The 24,419-nt window shown below is 39.1% G+C and overlaps 1 protein-coding gene across 1 annotated transcript in view; it reads right to left on the bottom strand.

Annotated features, from left to right (window-relative positions):
- cntn6 (contactin 6) overlaps positions 1-15,390 on the bottom strand; it is a 115,586-nt gene extending 100,196 nt beyond the window's left edge. Inside the window, exon 1 of the mRNA XM_019267247.2 lies at positions 14,709-15,390. The gene's annotated coding sequence lies outside the window, so the exon portion shown is untranslated. The remainder of the gene's footprint in view (positions 1-14,708) is intronic.
- Positions 15,391-24,419: the final 9,029 nt, after the last annotated feature.

Here is a 24,419-nt window from a genome sequence, read left to right as displayed (position 1 = left end):
TCTCTAATTGTAATTATTGTGTGGCGTTTAATACTAAAAGTGTGCCACAAAAGAAATTAATTTAGAAGCAAAACTTGGTGACTTGCACTCGGCAAACGGTTCACTATGGGTCAAGAGCATGTCTGACTTTGCACAAATGCCACGACGATGCATGTCAAGAAAGCAAATGAGGCGTTATTTCGCTAAACTGAAAAAGACAAGTGCCCTGCTATCATAATACATAACAAATCATTCCACATGACCTGCAACTTAACAATGTGATGCATTGCATTGCAGGCATGGAATCGTTAAAGTCCAGTCTCCCAAGTGAGGAAAAACACATTTGAAACGCATTAAAATTCAGCACAATTAAACCCGAACAATGTGACTGCGAGCAGCAACATAAAGTCTGTGCACTAACTCAGATCACAAACACAGAATGACAAAACACATCTCCTTTCATTATGTAAACAAGACAAACCACAGTGGTCGTGTTTCAGTTTGCGAGGTTTATCACTTGGCAGACAAAAATACTTTGGGATTTCATTCTAAAACCAAAACTAATGAGGATCTTGTTAGTGTTTGCCACAGTTTTCGCATTTGGAAAGATTTACTTGACATGAAAATTTTAGAAACAAACAAGCATTCTAAAGACATTCAAGTCGAGCCCACCGTTGAATCTTTTCTGATACTGATCGACGTGGTTTTGTGCCTCGGCTGAAGATATGGGCTGGATTTTTATTTGATTTGTTACCTAGAAATGTTCTCTAATAAAATTCAGTGATTTTCGTCAGGGGGCTAGAGGGTCGCAACACACAACCCTCTGGGAAATCGTTATTGGGATTATTGAAATTTACTAAATCAGTTGAGGGAAGAGCGAAGACGTCTTTTCCATCAAGAAAAACTTTCACTTTCGTTATTTTCTCTCCTTCATTCTGATGTAACTCAAGTAAGTATAACTCTATGCTAAGGCCTTTAGCAAACGCCATTGTTGTTTTCGAGTCACTTCTCACACACGTAGCCTTAAATCACAGCTGTAGCTCAGGCCGCAGGTGCCAGTGGTTCCTTATAGAATGCTGATTGGTCTGAACAACAGGGGTCCAGCTTGTTTTGGCCAGATGGATTCTTGCATGATTTCACGAGTCCAGCTGCCTTACAAAGTTAGAGTTGAGCAACCTCGGCCCTAGTAATGCAGAAAACAACAACTTCTCTGCACAGTTTTGCGTTTTTCAGTCGTCTTCTGATGCAACACAATCTACATATAATCTAGATAAAATACAGACTACGAGCTATCTGCGCATACAAAAAGTATATTTTCACCTCTCTAATCCATTTTTTTTAGTTTGACACATCTGACATGCAGGATCATGTGTAATGTGTTGGGAACAGAACGCTGCCAAAACGCATGTGACCTACACTCAGTAATGTACCTGAACGCATCTCATGTGTAGACACAGATGAAATTATTTGAACAGCAGAAAGTAAGCACATTTCTCTTAAGATATGAGTTTTGATAGTTGTTGTTAGTGGTCAGTGTGCTGAAGTAATACTAAAAAAAATAACAAAAAAACACATAGTGCTTTTGATATAATCATGTCTAAACTGAAGAATCCGAAAGCTGATTTGGGAAATGGAAGAACACAAAATAACTCAACACAATGAATTACTTAGGTAAGGTACTAATCTTTTGCAATGTATTATAGCATACTCAACCATGCTGTACTGCAAACTATTCTAAAAGTAAAATCGTAAAAATAATATTATAATGTTAATGAGTATTTCAAGGTTTTGTTATTATTAATATTTAAATATTTTGGCTACAATGTACTTGCAGAATGTAACACAATGCACACCTTTTCTGTACTAGTCAAGTCTACTTTAACTCAATTAGAGTATCTATTTCTACAACATTCAAAACACTGCGCTCAAATCCTAATTAATAGTCGAGACGAGCAACCTCTCCCTCCTAGCTGTGACATTCCTATAGGTTAGAGTGAAGCTGTGAATCATTAAAATGCTCCATAACATCTGCGTTTAATCTTTTTCATTTAACAAGCCATAGTGTGATGCTGTGCTCTCGCCCCGCTGCACACTGTTAAAACATGAGGCGCTCCAGATATGAAGTCGTACCTCATTTTAATTAGTGCACACAGCGGTGTGATAAGCTTCAAAGCTTTGAGAACCCGCAGACTCTTCGGATTTTATGATTGTTATCTGATCTTCTATTTATACAATAATTAGATCACATGTTGCAATAACTATGAATAACATGAATGAAAAAAAAACAGGATGAGAAGAAGTCAAACAGATGATCACCTCTTACTCTGGCTATGCATCTGTTGACAAGATAATATAATGCACACACACTACATGCTAACTAAGCATGTAAGTAATAAATAATAAGACCAATGAATATGACCACTGTCAATTCAGGGCTGAGATTCATGATCATGCACAAGTGTCAGCGACTGAATGTTTCTGTAATGCATCAAAAGCAAACTGTGAATAACATTCGCTCAATATTTTTGATTTTGTGTCATCAATAATCTCAACAGAATCAAAAACAGGCAAAAAAAAACACAATATTTTTCAGGAAGAATTGAACTATTATTTTCACATTTTAGTCACACAGTCTTTAGCACAGCTGCAGAAAATCATCTGAAAGGACACCATGAATAAATCTGCGCTCGTTCCTATCTTTCTATTATATCCCATAATCAATACACAAACAGAGGAGGGAGCATGTAATGCCTCATACGACACGCCTCTCAGGGCGGAGGCTCTGCGGACCTGTCGACTTCTCATCGCTGGGACTGTCCACTCGCACAGAGTAATGAGATCATCCTGGGTGAAGTGATGCTGAAAATGAATCATCTCCTCCCTATTCCCTAACGGCGCGGTGGGCACATTTCTCTTGGACCTTGTACTCCGAGGCCATCCATCCTCCAGCACACCACACAGGGCAATGGCTTCACTCATCACAGGCACAGCCTCCCCCTCCACCTGACCCAACCCCAACAAAAGCACCTGACAAGAAGCCCCCCCATCTAATCCAATCATGGACATACAAGTCGACTCCAGCAACAGTATTTCTATAAGGAATATTATGACTTTTCCATTTTGGTCGCTCATTCACTTGAGGCTTTAAATTCAACTGCAGATTGCTACAACCCAAGTCCAGTTATTGTTTGTCCAGGTAACGATCTATATTTGTTGATAAAGGTATGTCAGCACAGCAGATACACAATAATGCTCTTGTATCTTCAGGACATGTTTTCTATTTAGAGGAAATGGCTATTTCAGTTTAACACAATTTTGCTCTGAGACAGAAGCGTAAGAACATTCCTGCGGGTAATGAAATCACAATGCACAATCAGCGCTGGGTTTGAAGGATGGCCGCAGTCTTAATCCAGTAGACCTTGCAGCCTGTTTTTATGCTGCCCCGATATTAAGACAAAGCCCATTGATGAATTCCTGCTAGGAGAGGCTTTTCCTGGACAGACACAAACATAAACAATCCAGCGCGAAGAAAGAGGAGGTGCAATGTGGCCGTGAAGATAAAGCTTAATCTATCACAACAACAGTAAGTGTAATAGGGAAAGACAGTTTAAAGGTTCAGAATAATCACAGACGTCAGGAGCTATTTTACACTGTGGAAAGGATATGAGACGTTTCAGAAATATGATGTGTTGGAGAGCCGTGCTGAGAGACGGCTGGGCATGGGACTACTGTCTCGGTGAGTCAGAGGGAAATGGTGCAGGTCGCAGGGCTAAATGAGTGACGATGCCACAGGAGACAAAATCAACACTGCCAGGCTGTGGGGACAGTCACCCAGCAGCAGACAAACACAGCTTTGACCAGCTGACCTGCTCCGGAGAGCGAACAGTGCATCACACGGTCTAAAAACGGCCATGAAAGAGAGCCAAGGCCTGCGTTTGTGATGGATGACTCACTCCGGTCACACGTATCCACATGAATGAGCCTACTGTGGCTATTTGCCATGCAAATTCTGACATAAAAGAGCAGTAGGAGCCACACTACTGTCAAGGTACCAGTTTATTGCAAGTGTAAGCAGCCCATTACACAATTGGTTCATTGCAAATCCATTTAGTGTGCAGTGCATTAATCATGCTGCAGGCTGTCAAGGTCCACCATTTATGCTTCTGTGTAGATTACAAGAGAGGGGTTCGGAAATTTTGCTTAATAGCAAGGAAGTTGTCATTATGCTCACTGCATTTATTCATTTTTCCAGTGTCGCGTGTCTTGTTACATACATGCTCAAAGAGGTTTGATGGAGAAGCTACTGACTATATACTGCACATTGTGTGCACAGAATCAGCAGAGAATCAGACTTGTTTATGAGATCCAGCCCTCTCTGCAAGCTAAGCACTGCGTTTCCAAAAGTTTAAAGGTATATTACTGGGCCATTTGTGGAAATAGCTTGCTGTACAATAGATATAGATATCATTATGAGATTTTCAATCTCCCCATCGAACTCCCATGGGCTCTCTCTCAATTACATTCTTCTTGTGGAGCTGCACTGAGTGGGGTTCTGACATTACATTCAGTGCTAAGGTGATGTTACCACACCACTAAATTAGATTGCGTTACAGAAAGGTTATATGAATTAACCCAGATGCAAAAAATAGCACACAAATGCATGCACACGGCACCCACCCCAAGCACCCCACACGTACATACGCCTACCTCAGCGTATGCTTACTTATTAGATAAATATTTTTCCGTTATGAGCCGTGCACAAAGAAATTGTCAAAAGCTATCACGATCATTTGGGGACTGTCAAACTTGATCATAACCAACCTTATCCATCCAAGCAGAGCCTGAACGCGGAGTACATTAAAAATAGCTAGGCTGTATGCGTCGAGCATCAAGAAGCACATGGATTCATGAAACATCACACATACTCACATTGTTCGTCAACATCAGATAGGACTTAAGACAGGGTTTGATGGATGGGGGTGCCAGAGGGAAAGTAATTTCTACTAACTTATTCTAGCTGCTGTGAATAAGAAGAGGCAAAGGAAAGCTGAGCTGAACAGGGTGCTATACTGCTACAGTTAAAGTAATAGAGTATATACTACTGCAGTATATACATTTGGTGTATACAGTACAAGGACAAGGCAAAAAATAGCAGAGCCAAAGTGTAAGAAATTTATTTAAAATCAATGCCAACATGGCTTCTGTTTTTCCCAGGTTTCTCTAGTATCTCAAGGCCATCTTCCAGCACATTCATGTTTAGTTGTTTCTCCCATGAAACTCCCTCCTTACTTTATTATAAATGAGCCATGGTGGATAGGTGGATCCATAAATTTTGTAACTTAAGTTGACATCACCCAAGTTGCAAGATCATCTATGAAACATTTCACACACAATTTCAATCAATCTGTCACAACAACTTTGCAACCCTTAACACCCTCTCTACCTTCAAAAAACCTCCAGAAGACCAAGCTCTTCAGAGAGTACCTCCTCTCCTAGCACTACCAACAACTGGATGGGCTACATCCATCCCCCTTCAGAACTGTCACTGCCCGAGTACACAAGCTAAGCAGCAAAACAGTGTTAAGGTAGAATAAAATAGAATTTCCTATATGTAACTTTACATTTTCATACTAACCACCTGTACTCTTAAATAGGATTATAAGTACAGTTAGCCTCAGGGTCATCTCATTATGTCCCTTACCGAATCAACACAATTTTCAAAAATTCCAAATGCATAAATTGGCATGAGAAATAATAAAACCAAAAGAGTCAAGAAGTATTAAACCAGAATTCATATAGGAGTGTGACACAAGAATGACACTCAGCACCATCATTACCCTGGTTAGAGAGGGTCGTTGGAGACCTGTTTTATTTTTAAAATGTTGGTGAATACCTCCAGCACAAGTCCACCTGTAAGAAGAGGTGGTTTAAATACAGATCTGAATGGCAGATGAACAATGATCAGCCCTGTCAGCAGGAATACGTATTAATAAAGGGTTTTCTGTCACCACTGGTGGACTGTCCGACCAGACACTGTGGAACAGGTTGATCTTTATTTCAGTATCTACATCGAGAAAAATTGTTCTTTCAGTTTGAAAAGCAACAAAAAAGGAATTTATTCTCTCTAATGTATTGTTCAGTCATCCACCATAGTCTCAGTGGTATATCTGTGAGTTTATCCATCAGTTCTTGCCTCCTACAAATATAATATTTTATACTGACAGTCCAAACATTTTGTCCTTGTCTACGATCTGATGTTTCAATCCTTAATATAATATACAACTATGTTGCTCATATTGACACAACATTTCATTTACGTGCATGTTTAAGGTGCTGGAGGACTTAGAAATGAATGCATAGAAAGCACATATTGGTGCATTAACAATTCATCAGAATGCAGCAGATGACGTATCTGACATGCAAAATCTCATGAGGGAGGAACCCCGCTTGATAGTCCCATGGGACCACTGACAAGGTGCTCCTCATTTTTCCATATTGAATGCAGCAACACAACCCACAACATGATGTGCATGTTTTACATGTTTCTTGAGCAGGATATTTATTTTTTAAACAGTTATCTTATATGGAGACTGTTGATGGGTCTCAATTCGGATTCATGTATTACACTGTGTACACTTGCACCTTCTAGTGTAGTGTGCTAATTTCAACAGCATTGTGTTGTCTCAATTCAAGTACGACCACTGCACAGATACCAGAAAAGACAATCACAACATTTTATCACTTCTTTTTTAACACTCTGCTGAATTGCAACCATGCGGAGTCAGCATTTGTCTGTATCACCACCAGCATTCCAGCTCCAACAGCTTCCTCAGCTGCCATTTTGGTCCCTCCCTTTACACTATGTAGTCTAAACGGTGGCTATCTGGGATAGGAAGTGTGTAAACTCTTTGACAGTTACTAGTGCACCATCAGAGTACTCACGGTACACAGTAGTTTTGCCATAATTGTCAGTGTGAACACAATTATGTATCATAAGTACTAATAAGGAACTATTTTCTATCAGTTCATGGAGCCAAAGTTAGCTTAATCTGCAAGATAGCCAGACATATTAGGACATCTGCCAGCATCATTGGCTTTTTGTCCCCCTTCATTTTAAATCAGCAAGCCACTCTTTCAAAATCAATCAGATCTCTGAATTTCTGTGAATTTTGAACAACTGTATGTTATGACAGAAGAAACAGACAAGCAGACAGCTGTGCAAAACACATGTTTATGTGATGGGACATGAAGGTGTAGAGCAGCAATGAAGCAGCACAAGTGTTTCATGGAGACAAACACAAACTGTCATTTCCAGGAAGACCTCTCAATCACAGGGCACTCCTGGCTGACATTGTTCTCATCTCAGCTTTGAATTGCAATAACATGTGATCCATAAAGAATAAGAATCACTGAAAAGTGTCATCTTTGTGAATGAGTGTGCGGTGAGATATTTCACTGCCGATGACAACTGTGTAACTCGCTTTGTATAATAAAAAAAAGAAAAGAAAAAGAATTCCAATAATGCTTCATAGATGCTGCTGCCGTGACATCAAATGGGCCCTGTATGTACTTGGAATAACATTCTGCATGGGTAACTATTAGCTTCATATACTTGCAGGAGAATGATGGGGATAAAATATACACTCCCATCACAGATAGAAGCCTCCTATTTCAGATAGTAAAGTCCATACAGACACAAAGCTGCTATAAAGACTGCACAGCATTCTCTACCAAGTAGAATATGTCCTCAGTTTGCAGAAACACTTCATGCAAGTCAAGGTTTTATCTGACAAACCAACTGGCAATCTTATTTTAGCTTGTTACCCTCCAAAAACCCACACATCACTCAATTTATAAAACATGCATTTGGAAGACTTGGCAGGAACCTTTTTCTTTTTTTTTTGTTTGGATTTCCATTCTAATGATGAGCTGATATTCCACCTGTTATGAAGAGTTTCACAAAAAAAAAGTGTGACAGGCTCATATTGCAGACTTTCTATCAGTGTTGTGCAGGTGTTGCCTGACTTGAAACTGAGTTTTTTTTTTTTTTTAAAGCATGCTCCACAGCTAATGTGTTAGTGATCCCAGGGCAACAGAAGATTTGCTAGAGGAAACTAAGCCCGGCTCCTGTCTCCTTTCTGAAGGTATTATCCTCAGTCATCTCTCCCTCTGAGTCTGATTGAAAAGCCTGTTTGTAAATTTCCAGACTTCACCATGGCATATTGGTGGTTTGTGCTGATAGCAATTGTACTTTATTTGGGCTGCCGGAAAACACTTCTTTCCCTATTTTTGTGAGCGTGCAGTTGTTTACTTTTAATATTGCTTTAGTAATCTGCAGCTGGACTGCAGCTAGAGACTTGGACGTTTCTATAAAAATCTAAATCTGAAATATTGGCAATGGCACAGAGGTGCCAGAAATATCAACACAATCACAAAGAATGTTACAGTTACAGTTTGCTTCCTGACAGATGATATATTTATTGGGAAAATCTGACAGACCAATAATCTGCTGCTTTCCAGAGACAAAAAACATTGCATGGCTAAGAAGATTAGGTTTAAATCATGGGTGACCACCGAGTGGAGGTCGCCATCTTACATAAGAGATAAGCAATTAAAGTTGTGCAAAATTCTGACAGTAACCGATGGGTTCATAGCCAGGTTCATATGAATCATTGATTGTAAAAACTATTGTTATGGGAGAAAAAAACAACACAAGCAGGAATTATTTATGAATTTCTGTATATGTTAACGGTTGCAATGTACAGACAGCACTTTGCTGCAGTTGTACTATTTTTAGCAAAGGGGAAGGCAAAAAAAGATGAAAGTAGCTCTGAGTTCAGTATGGTACAGTACATGGTAATTCCATTCGCTATCCTTCAAAGCAGAGAAAGTGAGGGCTCTGATTTATTCATAAGTCGGGCTTCTTCTGCCAGAGAGCATTAGACAAAGGCAGATCACCCGAAGGTAACAATTCTGCTGAGAAAAGCAAATAAGAAATCAAACCAAGGTGTGAACAGTTTACATGTTGCACTGCACAGGTTGACTTAGCCGTATACTGCCAGACTCAACAGCTGACAAGTAGAACTTTGGTACCAGGCAACAGAGCTAATGGTTTGTTTCCGTACAACATCTGAGACAGCAGATGGTCAGGTTCTTTCATTAATTTCAATACTATGCTGTAAAATGCTCCTCCCTGGGCTTTAGGGTTTCTTGCAGCTTCATGTCAGAAACAATTGGACATGACTCTGGCTGCACAGACTCCATCAGGCTTCTGTCAGTCTCCATCTGAGAGTGAAGGTCACCACTCTGTCCTGCTTACCTGGCCTCCTGCAGCCCCACAACATGTCATCAGGCTGCAACTTCAGCCTCCCCCTGAATCTCACCTGACTACTGTGGCTGGAGAGCAGAAAACACTAGAGTCTATCTCAGTCACTATTCACAGAATGTTAACTATATTATTAGACCAGACTAATGTAGGGTAGGCAGGGTTTTAAAGGGAATACTGATACTAATACCTACAGTTTTGTGGGATTATCTACCTTACAGGCGCATTTATTTGATGTTACTGCTGAATTAAATCCGTGTCAGGCTGTAAAACCCTCTGAAACGAGTTTTGGATCATTATTGGTCAGGAAATCTCCCCAGTGAGTTACAGACAAATCAATGTGTTTTAAGGTCAGCGGCTCACAGACATATGGGCACAAACAATAAAATAAGACTTACATTTTTTGGTCGAACTGGCTGTTAGTGAGAATTAACATTTTAATTAACTGATTAATCAGAAAAAAAGGGCAAATATTTTCCAGCTTCTTCAGTAAGAGGATTTGCTCCTTTCATCGTGGTAAATTGAATCTTTGAACTGTTTGACAAAACAAGGCATCTGAAGACGTCCCCATGGGATCTAGGAAATTGTAATGGATATTTGTCTCTGTGAAAGATAAAATGATTCATTAACTAATCAAGCAAAAAAAATGGCAAAAAGATTGATAATGAAAACAGTCATTTGATACAGGCCTAGAAGTAATCCTTCGTCTTAGTAAAGACTGACAAGAGTAAATGCTAGATATCAGATATTAGTTTATTTAATGAAAACTGTGAAAAATGTGACTTAATGTGTTTTTTTAAATTAGTTGCAGTCTCTCTAATCCCATAAAACTGGTTGATTCATCTAAAATGACACCTTCTAACACATTGGATGGGGAGCAGACTGTCGATAATCACACCCTAATAATCACTCTTCCTCTCTGGATTCATCTCAAACTGACAACAATCAGAGGAAATGACAACATCAAATAATATATGCTGTCTCTGGTGTGCATTCTTTCATTAAGTAACCAGAGCCCCCTTGACCAAAAGGTTATTTCTAATAAAGAAATATTATTTTTAATCTAGAGCCTGTGGGGCCTCTTACGTGTGATCTGGTGACACTGATCGATATCTCCCCGTCCGGTCCTTCCTCTGGGCTACAGTATGTCACCGAAACAATCTGATGTTGTTACAAACAACACAAACAACGAGAAAAAGGAGCTTTAATAAACACAAAGATGTAGATTTTTTTTTTTTTTTTTTTTTTTAAGCCCACGCAGAGCTGCTGTAATGGCAGAAGAATTTGTTAGCAAGGTTAGCAGAGACAGCTGATTTTTACTGCACACTGCATCCTTGAAACCACATGTAACTAATAATAAATGATGCTTTGCGATTGTTTGAATATCGCAGATATCAAATGTTATCAAGAGTCAGGAGATAATTATATCCGACAAACAGAATACCGGCACTCACAGATAAATAGCTTCCTGTTTATTATGGGCAAAAAGCTATAAGCCATCATGAGCGTAATCAAAGCAGCAGAGATATTCATCATGAACAGGTGAGGGTCAAACAACAACCAGCAAACAGAATATGCACGATTTGATCAGTCTGTGAATGAACAACCTCTCCTGATGAAAGAGGAGTGACCACAAATGACTGAGCCTGGAAACATACAGCAACAAACTATAAATAAAGAGCTACACAATCCAGATTCATAAATGAAGATATACAACACATAAAAAACAATTACACAATACTAATAACCTTTATAATGTACATATATATTTAATTATGACTTCTGTTAAACAAGGGTGCAAACTCCTCAGAGGAATAGAAAAATGTGAAATTTATTTATGATGGGGTCAAAGAAGAAAATGAATAAAGAGCTATATGACCCTAAAGGACAAAACACTTTACAGACTATATCCATCCACATATACAGAATCAAAATAGAACAGGAACCAGTCTCAGCACCCATCAATTAGCAACTCGACAGACACATCTCTGCAGATATCAGCATATTAATGCAGATAACTTATAAAAGCTAATAAAAAAGAGTTCTGAGATTGCATTTCAGCCGATGCATTGAGACTCTTTTACCCTCCACATGGATTGTTGCAAAGCTAGCTAACTCAAACATAATTGGCCAACGCGATTCAGACTACAAACGGGAACCAGAATACTTTCGAAGCCACAAGTTTCTCGGTCGCTCGCCTACAGATTCTGCATAAATGTGCGGATATGTTTGTAGAGGTTAAACAGGGGCAAGAGCTACAGCATGGAGAGTAGCAACAGTATAGACAAATCGATATAAGGCAGAGAAAATATAATAGAAAAATTAAATATATATACATGAGTAATAAACATGAAGGATAAAACTGTTCATCTTCACGATGATTAGATGCATAACACATAATGTAGATTTGTGTGTGTTTCATGTAGCACGGATGGGAAATCATTTAAATCTCTATTTAATGACAATTCTTTAACCTTAAAGTGTAACTGTCATCATTCACCAATCGTTCATTCACATCTTATCACCTTTTACAGTTGATAAGGCTAACCTTTTTTTTCTTTTTTTTTTTTACAGTTGTTGCACATTAGTTTAACTGTGCAAATATATATTATATATAATATATATATATATATATATATTATGGCATGCTGTTCAGGAAATTAAACCTTTGAATATATGGAATGAAGTCTAAATACATGGAATAAAACTTGAAAAAATGTTAAAGAGCTAGTCACTAACTTTGACTCTCTGTCTTTTGTAGCTATTTGCTGAAAAACAAACTGCCTACCTGTACATTGGATTGACGAGAGCGGTGAGACTGGACTATGGAGCCAAAACCAAAACAATCTGCGAGAATATGCTAAAGGTCTCTGTAGGGCAGAGGTGAATACAGAGATGGTGATAATTCTCTGTTACCTCCCTGCTCATCACCGCCCACACCTCCTTTCACATTACACACAGCTAATCGATTGTTAATATATAAATATTGATTAGCGCAACATTGTGATATTACGTTACTGCCCAAGCCTGGCTGCTTATTCACATGCAAGATCATAAATGATAGATTTTTCCATCATGTTGTCATGATATTACTTCACACCAAGGTACAGCTTGGTCGGCTGGTGCCACTAAGATAATTCTCAGGTGTAGCTTCTGCTTTAGTAAAAACACAGCCATCCATTTTAGGGTGAAACGTAACAGTAAAATGAAGCCTAACCATGTCACAATATGCACTGGCTGCTTGTCTGGCTGGCAGCCAAGGAAGTATTTTACTTGGAGAGCAGAAGCGACTGACAGATGCCTGAGCAGCAACACAGCATTCATCAAGGCTTCTGCAGGCTGTGAATACAGAGGCAGCCTCCGCTTGTATCCACCTGCAGCTATTAAGACTGCCAAATCCCAGGCATGAGAGGAGCTGGCTGAAGCACTCCTCTGGTATCATAGACCTGACCCCACTAGACAACAGTCAGCTCTGGGTGTTAAACCACCCCATCCGCTCCATACATCACTGTTATCTCTACCACCCCTGTGAAGATTAGCCTTCAGCCCACACTACCTACCTGTTCAGCCTGCCGCTGCTGAGTGAAAACCCAGAGAGACCAGCAACAAGATAATAAACGCCCCCCCCCCCCCCCAAAAAAAAAAAACAAGGTTAATATTCTGAGATGTGAGGGAATGCTCTGACATGTGCTTCAAAACAAATAAGCACAAAATCACTCTGAATGTTGCAGTTTCTGTGTAAAATCAATCCAATCCAATCCACTTTATTTATATAGCACGATTTTAGCAAACACAGGGTTTCCAAAGTGCTGCACAACAAGACATCACATCATTAAAACCTTTAAATGCGTCATTGTGTTTACCTCTGTTCAGTGCTCACTTTGCTCAGGTTCCCGAGGAACACCCCGGAGCACACCTGAAAGTTCCTAGACCCCAAACTGGGAAACAAAGCGTGCGTGTTCATTCTGCAGGCACTGACAATGCAAACTATCAGACAGATTGAACTTTATGTTGGTGTATCAGCTGTATTTTATGCAGACTACACTGCATTCCCGGTGGAACAAGAATAAAACCAGACTGTTGCGACTTGTTTATGCACTGCATCGCTTCTGTTTGCTGTTTTTGTTTTTTTTTAAATGAAGGGAAGCTGGTGGCCGAAGTGAGCCTCTCCTCTGTGGTTATGTGGTGATGAGGATGTGAAGGGGCCCATATGTATTCTCTAGATGACCCTCCTGAGAGTAATATACAGGGCTACATGAACGTGGCAGGTTTATTAAGTCAGTGCTTAGAAATTAAGCCACAAAGTGGCATATTAATCATCATTCCACTGGACTAAGTGACAGAGGAGTGTGATCATTGAATACAATTTGGGAGGGGGGCTGCATATGAATGGAGACGGCTAATGGCATATTTATTATGCTGTAGTACCTTCCTGGGTGGGAAAGGAGATGAGTGAGTGTGTGGGTGTGAGTGTGTGTAATTCTGCCTTTAATGATGCCTGTAACTCAGCACAAAAAAAGACAATCAAACTAACATGAATGGATGAAGACATCTGAAGGAGGAGGTGAGGGACTTATTGGCTCCAGCACTTCAAATGTGAGATAAAAATCCTTGAACTGCAAACACATCCAGAACACACACACACACACACACACACAGAAAACCCATCAACACACACACACCTTTCCAGGTTCAGGTTTAAAACAATTTATGATCAGGATCGATCACTTATCCCGTGTGTTTTAGACTTAGTTATTGCTTAGATCCCAAGCGAGTGTCCACTAAGATATAAATGCATGTACCTCTGTGTGTCTCACAATAACACCAGACAAATACCTGAGTAGTCCATGAAAAAACACACTCACAGCCTCCGTTCACAGTCTCTGATCTCTCGCTGCAGGTGTCTTCAACCTCATCATGTGAACAGTGATGGAAGGTGGAAAAGAAAAAAGGCGCACCTCACTTCAATATTTACCACCGTCCTCTACAAATACGTGCACAACTCATGTGCATCCTGCAAACTGACCGATACTCGCCACACAACGCTGGCTCGGCTACCAAAATACAAAAGCTCTCTCTCTTTTTTTTTATATATACACATATATATATATATATATATTTAATTGTACGCAGCAGCCCGGAAGAATGCGCAAAGGATCACGATGTTTCACCCCATGTGCTGAATGCACTGTTTGCTGCCTGTTCGAACTTTATTTCAAAACGCTTCAAATCTTAATTTGAAGCATCAAATAGGATCGTGTCATCCCGCGCGGGTACCTGCGCGTCAAGGAAAGGCAAGAGGATGATCTCTGCGCTGCGACGTGCGGGCAGGACAAGGCACGCACTGAACTGCGCTAAGATCGCACACTATTGCATAGCACAATAACTTTGACGGATGCCTTACCTGTTCAGGAGAGGAGACACGACAGTAAAGCAGAGGAGAGAGGACGTCGGGTGGAGCGCCGAGCCACGCAGTCTGCACTGTGGATGAAAGGACTGCTACACGTCCAGCAGTGAACTCCAAAGTGCGTCTGGTGTGTGTGTGTGTGTGTGTGTGTGTGTGTGTGTGTGGGTTTTTTTTCTCCACACCAGTAAAGGACACGGAGATTCAGACCACCCCCCTCTTTTATCAAACTACTTCCAACTGATTCCTCCTCATCTTATTTAAAGATCATCTTTCATGCATGTTCTAGCATTTGGTGGCCTGTGTGTTTTATGAAGGGAACACGAAGCAGTATTTTTATTTATTTATTTTTTTTAGTTAAATGTGAATTGTAAAACAGACAGCATATGTGCAATGCTTGTGCTCAACATGAGATTGATGAGAGTTCACACCAGCTGTCCTACCTTTTTTTTTCACCCTTGCATGCAGGTTGTTCCTTAATTCCTCCATGAGTCAGAATCATTTTTCACCTGGAGTCCATCTCAGTGTTTGGTTCACAAACTTTGCCCTGCACCTCCCCCTTTAGAAGCATTTTTTTTTAAATCAATCATGCTGTAGCATCGGAAAACTTTTTTCCACATAAGTCATATTCATTCAACCCTCGTCATCCACACCCCATCTGAAGTGGCTCTTTGGCCCTCCCCAGTTTAACAAGTACTGCTCTAAGCTATGCCATCGGCCTAGCTGCCAAGCTAACTAACCTAGTACTATTTACCACTAGATTTTTCAGGCTTTCTTAAGTGAGACTGTTTGAGGTACTTTTGTTACCCAGAGTCTGCGTTCTCCAAGTTTGAAGAAGCAGACTTGATTCTCAGCATGGAAGTAGAGCAAAGCACTACTGTGGAGAGGGTCAGCAGAACAATGTGTTTTAGCTCTAGACAGTCCAAACATGGACATTGTATGGAAGAGCTGTTGTGAAGCTCAGATGCTGTTAATTATGCATAACTTTAAGCTTAAATATAATGTGAACATGCAAGTTAAATAGAAATGCAGGTACCAAATTAAAACCATTTTTTGTACCAGGCTGGAAACATGTTTATTTCTGCAATGAAGTTGGACATTTGAACATGGAGGCTTATGAAGATTGACTTGCTCTGTAGCCAGCCTCAAGTGGCCGTTCCAGGAACTGCAGTTTTTGGCACTTCCACATTGGATTCAGTCAACAGCCCCTTAAAAAAGTGCACACTATGGTGAGCTTCTTCTTACCACTTTCCCTTCAGCTCATGTATTCCTTTGCCAAAGCCTAACAAGTGAAAACAAGTTGTGAACACAACACTGACATATCACCTTTTAACAGGATGTGTAAACAGCTGCTTATTTACACATCCAGGAGTCACAAATCAACCTCATCATTCATTAAACACATTAAGACATGGAGTGCACATACACATGTACATGTATCAAATGAAAAAATGATGTGATGCGTTGTAAAAGAGGTGATAAGTGTTGATGTGAATCATCAGTTGAGATGCAGTCCACACTAAACACTATATATACCTGACAAAGTAACTGATAATGAGCAAAGATCATATTTTCATAGGAAATGCATACCAGGTTTTTAATGGAAAATTTGTGTAATAAACACAAAACATTAATTCTCATACAGTGTCTGTATGCCCAGTTTAAGTGGTGCTACTTAGAGAATATGGCAGAATTTGGATATTATTTTCATTACTATTTTTTATTTTGTATCATCACCCAGAAATAAGAATTGTTTTTGGATGGCTGGATGTCCTCTTCCATCGACTGTGCCATATTTCTACAGTTGCCACGAATGGTCAAACTAACTGTTTCGAGGCCACCATAGTTTCTCCCTCACGCTAGGAAGGAGACAGTGAAGTGAGATGGCACTGAATCCTACACACTGAACCTTTAAAAAGGGAGCCACAATAAAAGAAATATGAAATGCTGAAATATCTAAAACAAACTAAAACAATACATGCAAACCCAAAATGATCAGTCAACAAATATTTAAACCCTCCTGTCTGTCTGACAATCCTTCCTCTTTGGACTCAAATTAAAATGAGGGTGCTGCACCTCATCCTCTGGTGTCACGCTCTCAGAGATCTCTGCCCTCTGTTTAAATTTGATTCATTTATTTGTACTTCTCTTCTATTCAACCAAGGTAATGACTCTGAGCTTCAGTTTTTTTTTTTATATAGTTCCCGGCAAGAAAACTGTTTCTGACAATAAAAGAAACCAACATGACATAGAAACAAAGATTAATGTAAGCAAATTAAAAGCACTCAAGATAATTAAAAACACACAATAACTGAGAGAGAAGAGGATGGCCTTGAAACCCCTCGCTAACATTCAAAATACAAGTTCTAAATAGTAAACAAATGATAAATTTAAGCTCTTTCTGTGAGAGAATGGAGCACTTCTCGGTTTGGTAGGTTTCATGTTCAGGATGTTATAAAACCATAATATCTCTCTGTACATATAAATACCAATGGGACTGTCTTCTAAATGAAAATGTAGCAGTCCTTTCAAAATCCACTCTCCACGGTGCATTAGTCAAATTCTATTACACTAATACCATCAGGTCAAAGAAGAAAATAATGATAAAAACCTCAAATGTGACACATTTTTGCAGGGGCTTTCTCTTGGTCCAGACCACAGAGAGTGGGAATTTGGTTTCTGCCCTCATTCTAAAGACCTTGGTTGGTAACGCAGCAGAAAAGAGAGAGAGAGAGAGAGAGAGAAGTCATTATCGTTACAGATGATAACTCCAGGGGCAATTCATGTAAGGACAAATCCCAGAGGAAGGTACGCCAGCAGTATGCACATCATTATCAATATAATCAACTCCCCTGTGAAATTCCAACCCTCCAAAATAGAAAGGAAGTGGCGAGGGTAGATTTCAGTTTCATGATCTGTGGAGAATGTGCTCAGGATCCAGGAATACAAACTACACCAAGGGCAAATATGCAGTTATCAGAAGCGTCTACATAATTAAAGTATTCATTTCATGTAATTACTGCCTAATCCGGTGGGACACCAAGTGTTACAATATGAACTTCCTGATATTGAACAACCTGGGCAAGTGTCGCAGAGCTCAGTATTATTAGACGGTTTCGATCATTTGGGTGAGAAAGTGCCTTTCATACTCAGTCTTTTTTATTAGCTGTCAGTTATTGTTTCTATAGAAGCATGTTCACGCTGTCTTTCTCATCTTCTTTCTTAACGCAGAAACAGCAGGGTTCTTTGTTCCTGATCATAGTTGATTCATTGTGAGATGTTTTATCATGTACTGTAGGTTCACCAGTAAAAGCAAACCAGGTCTTGTAAAAAACATCTCACAAGTTATTTTTGGAAGAGCTTTGGTAACCTGTCACTCCACATAAACTCCACATACTGTAAATTGTGGTGTAAGATCAAAAAAAATATATAATTGCCATTTGTGTAACTTCTTTGCTAAACTTTTTCTTTTGGATTGATATCTAGACAAAATCCAGACTGGCTGCACATGTGTTTTGATCAATAAAGATCTATTTTTTATTCTTATTAATAGTTTTGTAGCAGCCTTGTCCTTTTTTCTTTTCCTAAATGTTTTACTATAATTTTGAAAACTGACACAGAGGTTTAGGAGTTATGTAAATTAATGTAAGGGACTATGACCAGATGCATCTCGCTGTATTGCGATCACCATGAGGTTGCCAGGCAACCAGCTGACAATCCAGAAAATTATTGCTCTAGGCCAAGAAACAAAAGATAGTAACTCTTGCAACATGTCAGTTTTACATGGATTAGGTGGATTAAACTAGTCTGACTGACCGCTATAATATGTTGGTATAAGCCCGCCATTGGCCACATATTTCACGGCACTCCCCTTCCGCGATCTGGGTATTGGTTTTAAAATGCTCTACACTACAGGAAACAACCTCTGAGTTACCCTTACACTAATCTGGTGAAAGAAGCATACTTATTTTTCCATGAATTATTACAATTAAAAACCTTCAATAAAGTGACAATACTCATAGTTTGACGGGGAAACACTATCAGGTCACAATTACCCATACACCTGCACATTAACACACCGACGTCGCAGCCATTGTGGGGTTCAGTGTCTTGCTCAAGGACACTTCAGCTGGACTGGGGGCGCAGTAAATCAAAAAGTTACAACTCCAAGAGACCAGTGTAGATTTGTTTTAATTTGATGCATTATAGTTAAAGTCTAAAGGTACACAAGTAAATATAAAACTAATGAGATTAACTTCAAAATTAAAAAAGAAAACTTTGAAATTGTTGGTATGGAAATAAACAGTTATCTAATAAGCCACATATTACATTAAAGGTCATTGCTGTCATTTTACATTAACTTGTTTGTAATTTAAGAAAGCAGAAAGTGTATAAATAACACAAAATCCATTAATGGCATACTACTTCAAACTGTTTGATTTACAGATAGGTCTGTAATTCTACAGTGATTTGTGTACAATTGTAAATGTACTGTCAGAGTTCTCTGCTTTGTATGTAGCATTTCATGAATTAACATTGCCAGCGAGCGTAGTCCACACAGCAATAAAGTTTGCTCTCAAATGTAATTCAAAGTCATTTAGCAGGGTATAAAAGTAACTATAATATAAACTGCGGTATAGACTCATGGAGGAGGATTGAGACATTTTAGTCACCTCATTGTTGTTATTTGCTACTATGTTCAGACATCACAACATCCACTGAAATGAATCAATCGGAAGGAGTCAACAGAGATTAAAGAAATCTCTCTCACTCATAACACGTTTATTGTGAATGTGCCATAATGTGACTGTGACTTAATAAACTGCTGCTGACTGGTGTCATTGAGAAAAACACTCAAAACTCCAGATGCTTCAGTGTCACCCACTCCACTACCAACACACTGTGAGATGTCTGTATTTATGTGTATGTGCTGTTGGAGCTGCTGTGAGTACGACATCAGCTTTTATTTCAGCAGCGGCAGAGACCTGTTATAATCCAAACACCTAGCTTGTCATTGAGTCGGCTGTTTTTAAGATGTAGGTGATGGTTTAGTCCTGAATTTCAACCAAAGCTCATCGATCGCCCGTGAAGAGAAAATGAGGTAGCTGCTTTTTGATGTGCTATTGTCATTTGCATAATCACAATCATTCAACAAGGGTTAAACTGAAAACATGAAGGGCAAAGACCTGTGTCCTCGACTACTTTAATGTGTGAGCCACAATAAAAGTCTACCCCATTTTGTTTTTTTCACTGTTCCATAACAAAGAAGCATACCACAATGTTACATGTAATTTATTAGATGATGTGCTGGAAACAGAATGTGTGAAGTGCAGACTCATCTACACATTAAAATGGTGCTAAATAGTACTAAAAGTGGTTCTTTGCTATATAATCATAGGGGAGCTGCTTTTGGTTCTATAAAGTATCTATTTTTAAACATGTTATAAAAAAAGGTGGTTAATATATGAATATAATGATATCCTTTTTATAGAAGATATTTAATTCAGTGTCATTGATAACAAGAAGCTCAAACTCATTAACATTACATCTCAAGTAAAGAATATGTTTTGTTTTGTGAGTATTTGAAGACCAAATAGCAAAAACGGTTCCTCAGTCACTTCTATGCCTTTCTGAAATAGAAGTAGCTGGACTAGATGCAGATGGAGCTGTGGCGATGACAGGCGGGCATGTCTTTTCTGGGGGCCCTGGAATATATTTTTAGACATAAGTGGTCCTTGGGGGCAAAAAGGCTGAGAACTATTGCATTAATGTGTTTTTCTCTGGGAATATTCTGTTTTATTGTGATTTTCTTATTCTTTAGAACCATACAGGAGCTGAACAGGTTTTTTGTACACCAGCGGTGCTATATAGCTACTTAACCATCCCAAAAAACAGCTGAAGAACCAGTTTTTCATTGTATCACCCTCATTGTGTATACTCAGATTTCTAATGATTATTTAAGGTATTTGAATATTTTCACCTAGTTAAGATTTTGTCAAAGCAAAGCAAAAATGATTTATTCATCCATCATCTTCTTTTTGGAAAATATAACTATGACTACAGTTGCTGTAATAGACAACAAAAACTCTTTAAAGCTGCATACAATTATCACCTGAAACTGTATTGTTCGTAACTGTTTCAGCAAAATGGCAAAGTTCTGATAAACTAGCTGTACGTTTCTTGCCCAGTAACAAAACAGCCAAGAGACAAATTTAGTGACTATCTGTAGAACATAATTAAGCATTCAGTTGGCTTAAGAGCCAGATATTTCTTTCAGGAGTTGGTGACCAAAACATTAATCTGGTGGACAGAAACATGAAAACAGAACATGACTGCTAATGTTGCTTTGCTGTATGTATAAATAAGCAACTGTTCACTATCATTTTCTCCTTGTAAACAAGTTTATACGGTGATAATATGTCAGTGTTGTGCTTTCGGTTTGTTCCACGCCTGACCAGTGGTCCAAAAATATTAAAATGCAGCATTAAAGTCATATATATACTGTTTGGTGTCATTAGTTATGTTAACAAAATACTGTAAAAAAGAAGAAAACAACAACTACATGCAAGCTTATCTTCTCCAAAGTTATCTGATTCACACACTGTCTTTTTAGCTAGCTTAGCTAGCTAATGAGTAATTGACTACAATGGAAGAAATACTGAACTACATTAACAGTGGACACACTCTGCTCACTCAAAGTGTCTTGGACAATGGCAGGTAAACATTCACAGTGTTTTCTGCACAGTAAGATCAGCCACCTTCCTCTTGTCAAATACAAGAAATATATCTCTGTGACTGATCCAAATTTTCAAACTCTATTTATTATTATTTTTGTGTGTATGTACTACTACAGACTCCTGCTTTTGTGAAGTCACTGATGAGGTGCACACACCCAGAGTCCTCCGTGCCATATACACCGTGGCTGTTGATAATGATTCATAGCATTTCCACCCACTCAGTGTGAGTAACATTTCAGAGGAAGAGACAAATCAGAGATGCTTTTTATATCTAGACCTTTCAATCAGGATGTGACCTGTCTGTAATAAGTGACGGCCAAGCCTGGCTGTGTAATTTATGTGCTGCCTCAACAAATTGCTTCACGGGGGACCGAAGCAGAGCTTTTCCTTTTCTGGCAGATAAAACCCGCAGAGACAGAGCCTTCTCATACTTGAACTTCAAGCTGTTATCAGCCTTTATATCACTTCCCCCAAATATAAAAGCTACATTTAAAGATGATCACATGAATGCTTTTCATAGAAACAGCTGTGCAACTCCAAGGGACCGTAATGACACCCCTGTGTCATAATATTAGCAGCGGTTGCAGCTTTAATCAGAAAACGATTTGGTGTTGTGTCTGTGGTGGCTTCTGCCACTGCCTTAAGTCACACTTCTGTCTTATTACATCTCTGCAATTTTATTTGCTTGCTGGGGCAACAGGTTTCTCCCTCTAATTGTCTCTTCAGGGAGAGGGGTCTTCATGTGTAAAGAAAAGGAACAAACATGGCTTTTGACCCACTTTTATCTGAAGATACCCGGTGAGTAGAGGTTCTGTTTGCTGGCATGGTCACATCTGGTTTCTATGATCAGGAACGCCGAAATCATTCATAAAATATTTTGTAATTTAGCAAATAAACGTTCGGAGAGCTAAACTCATTTCTAAGCATCTTGGAGAAAAAATGTAAGAGTGAATAGTAATAGCACAAATATAAATAATTCAACTTTAGTTTGGCCAGAAAGAAATAATAGTTTTTGTTTTTGATTAACCTGTGATTCATTCTTATATTACATATATAAAGCCTGAATTCACTGGGGGAAAAAAACAGTGTTAATTCATGTGAAAATTTTATTTCCATTATCCTAGAGTCACACATACTAGCCTACATGTACACTGTACATTTATATTCATGTCTTGTTTTATGTGAACCAAGCCAGTGGAGGAAGTGTCAAGTGGGACACAATATGCAGTTCCAGTTTTTGTAGGAGTGTGCAGTCTGTTCTGTTCCAGATTCAAAGGTGATGGACAATGCATCATTTTTTCATGAAAAGGTATCCTTGTGACGTGTCTCTGCTATCTCGTCTGACATGCCACCCCCAGAGTATCAGTGAGGCATCTCTGGGCAGGAGTGAAAGCACACAGGCAGAGGGAGATTTTCTCTAGGTGTTGATTCTGAAGCACAGCAATAGATCATCAGACTGATCTCCTCTCCTGCATCTACATTAAATACAAACAGGTGACTGACCGTCTGTGATTGGGTCCTGAGATAATCTGCCTGAGGAAAAGCATATAAGAACTTTAAAAACTATTTTATGTAACCTTGAATTGACAGTATGTGTTTGCTCTAAATGTGCAATGATTTCTAAATTTCACCATGTGGGCTGTTACTTGCCAGGAGTGTCAATTATCCTTTTGGTTTGCATAGCAGGGTGTCCTTTGTGACTTTTAAGCCCATAATGAATGTATTTCTATGTCTTAATAATAATGTTTATGTAATATAATAAAGTATTATGTCAAATTGGGCAAAGTAGCTTTTCATAATGGCGCCTCATTTAAAGGCCAGTGTGTAGGATTTAGTGGCCTCTAGTGGTGAAGTTACAAAGGTAACAAAAACACAGTAAGGTGATTATACACTATTGAAAATATTCTTATGAATATTATGTTGATAAGTCACTCTCAGTCTTACACACTGGACCTTTAAGCCCTTAATGAAAAGTCAAAGATGTAGGCAATAGAACCTGCCATCCCCCTCAAGATGTCATTGAAACACCAGCTGCTCGTCTGATAATGGCACCATGTGGAAAGTGAAGGCATGATCAAAGTTGTTACAATTCATCATGAGGTAATACCAGTAGCGAAAGTTTAAGAAAATCCATCCAATAGCTGAGACATTTTGCTTAAAACCAAATCTTTCATTATTATGTCACTAGAGGAAAAGGCAGGTATAGGTTTCAGCCTCTGTGGGCCATCAAATGTCCACACAAAGTTCCATGGCAATCCATTAAATACTTGGACCAACCAGCCAAACAACCATCCATGGTTCTAGTTTTGCGAAAATGTAACATTTCAAACAAATGTAATGATTTAATATCCACCTCGTGCTCCATTTTAACTAAATTCTCTGCACACAGTTCCTGACCTCAAAGAACAGAATTCTGCTTTTTAATTTTTATGTTTCAGATTTTATTCAGTTATCCTATAAGGGCAGTCAAATGTGATATCATTAAAAATATTTATTTAAAGTCATTGTCATAACCAATTACAGACTTGTGTCTTAAGACTGAAGAACATCTACTCATCATACGCTATGTTTATCCTGACAGTTATGCTTTTACTGCCAGTGAAACTGTATGTAGACCACCAATTTAGTTAACCATTCTTCAGTACACTGACATTTGCATGTACTTTCTTTGACAATCAGTGCTTCAATCAGAGTTTGCCTGTGAAAACTTTAATGCAAGGACCCTCTACCATGACACCGACATGACACTAGAATAGATGGGCATGGAAGCAGGCAGTAATCCTTAGACACACAAAGATGAAGGTGCCCATTTAGTCTCCAGTATACATCACCAGCCTAGGGGGACACCTAACCCAGTACCCCAGAACGGTCAGTAATCATGAAGGTGATGACAGGCAGCTCTGCAGACCTCACAGTGCTGGATCTTGCAGTTCTCTCAAATGATACAGGCCTTTTTAAAGTCTCAAACCCAGGT

Source organism: Larimichthys crocea, chromosome I, assembly GCF_000972845.2.
Source record: "Larimichthys crocea isolate SSNF chromosome I, L_crocea_2.0, whole genome shotgun sequence".
NCBI classification, from domain to species: domain Eukaryota; kingdom Metazoa; phylum Chordata; class Actinopteri; family Sciaenidae; genus Larimichthys; species Larimichthys crocea.
Note: the sequence above shows the minus strand (reverse complement) of the source record. Positions and strands in the feature narration are given on the sequence as shown.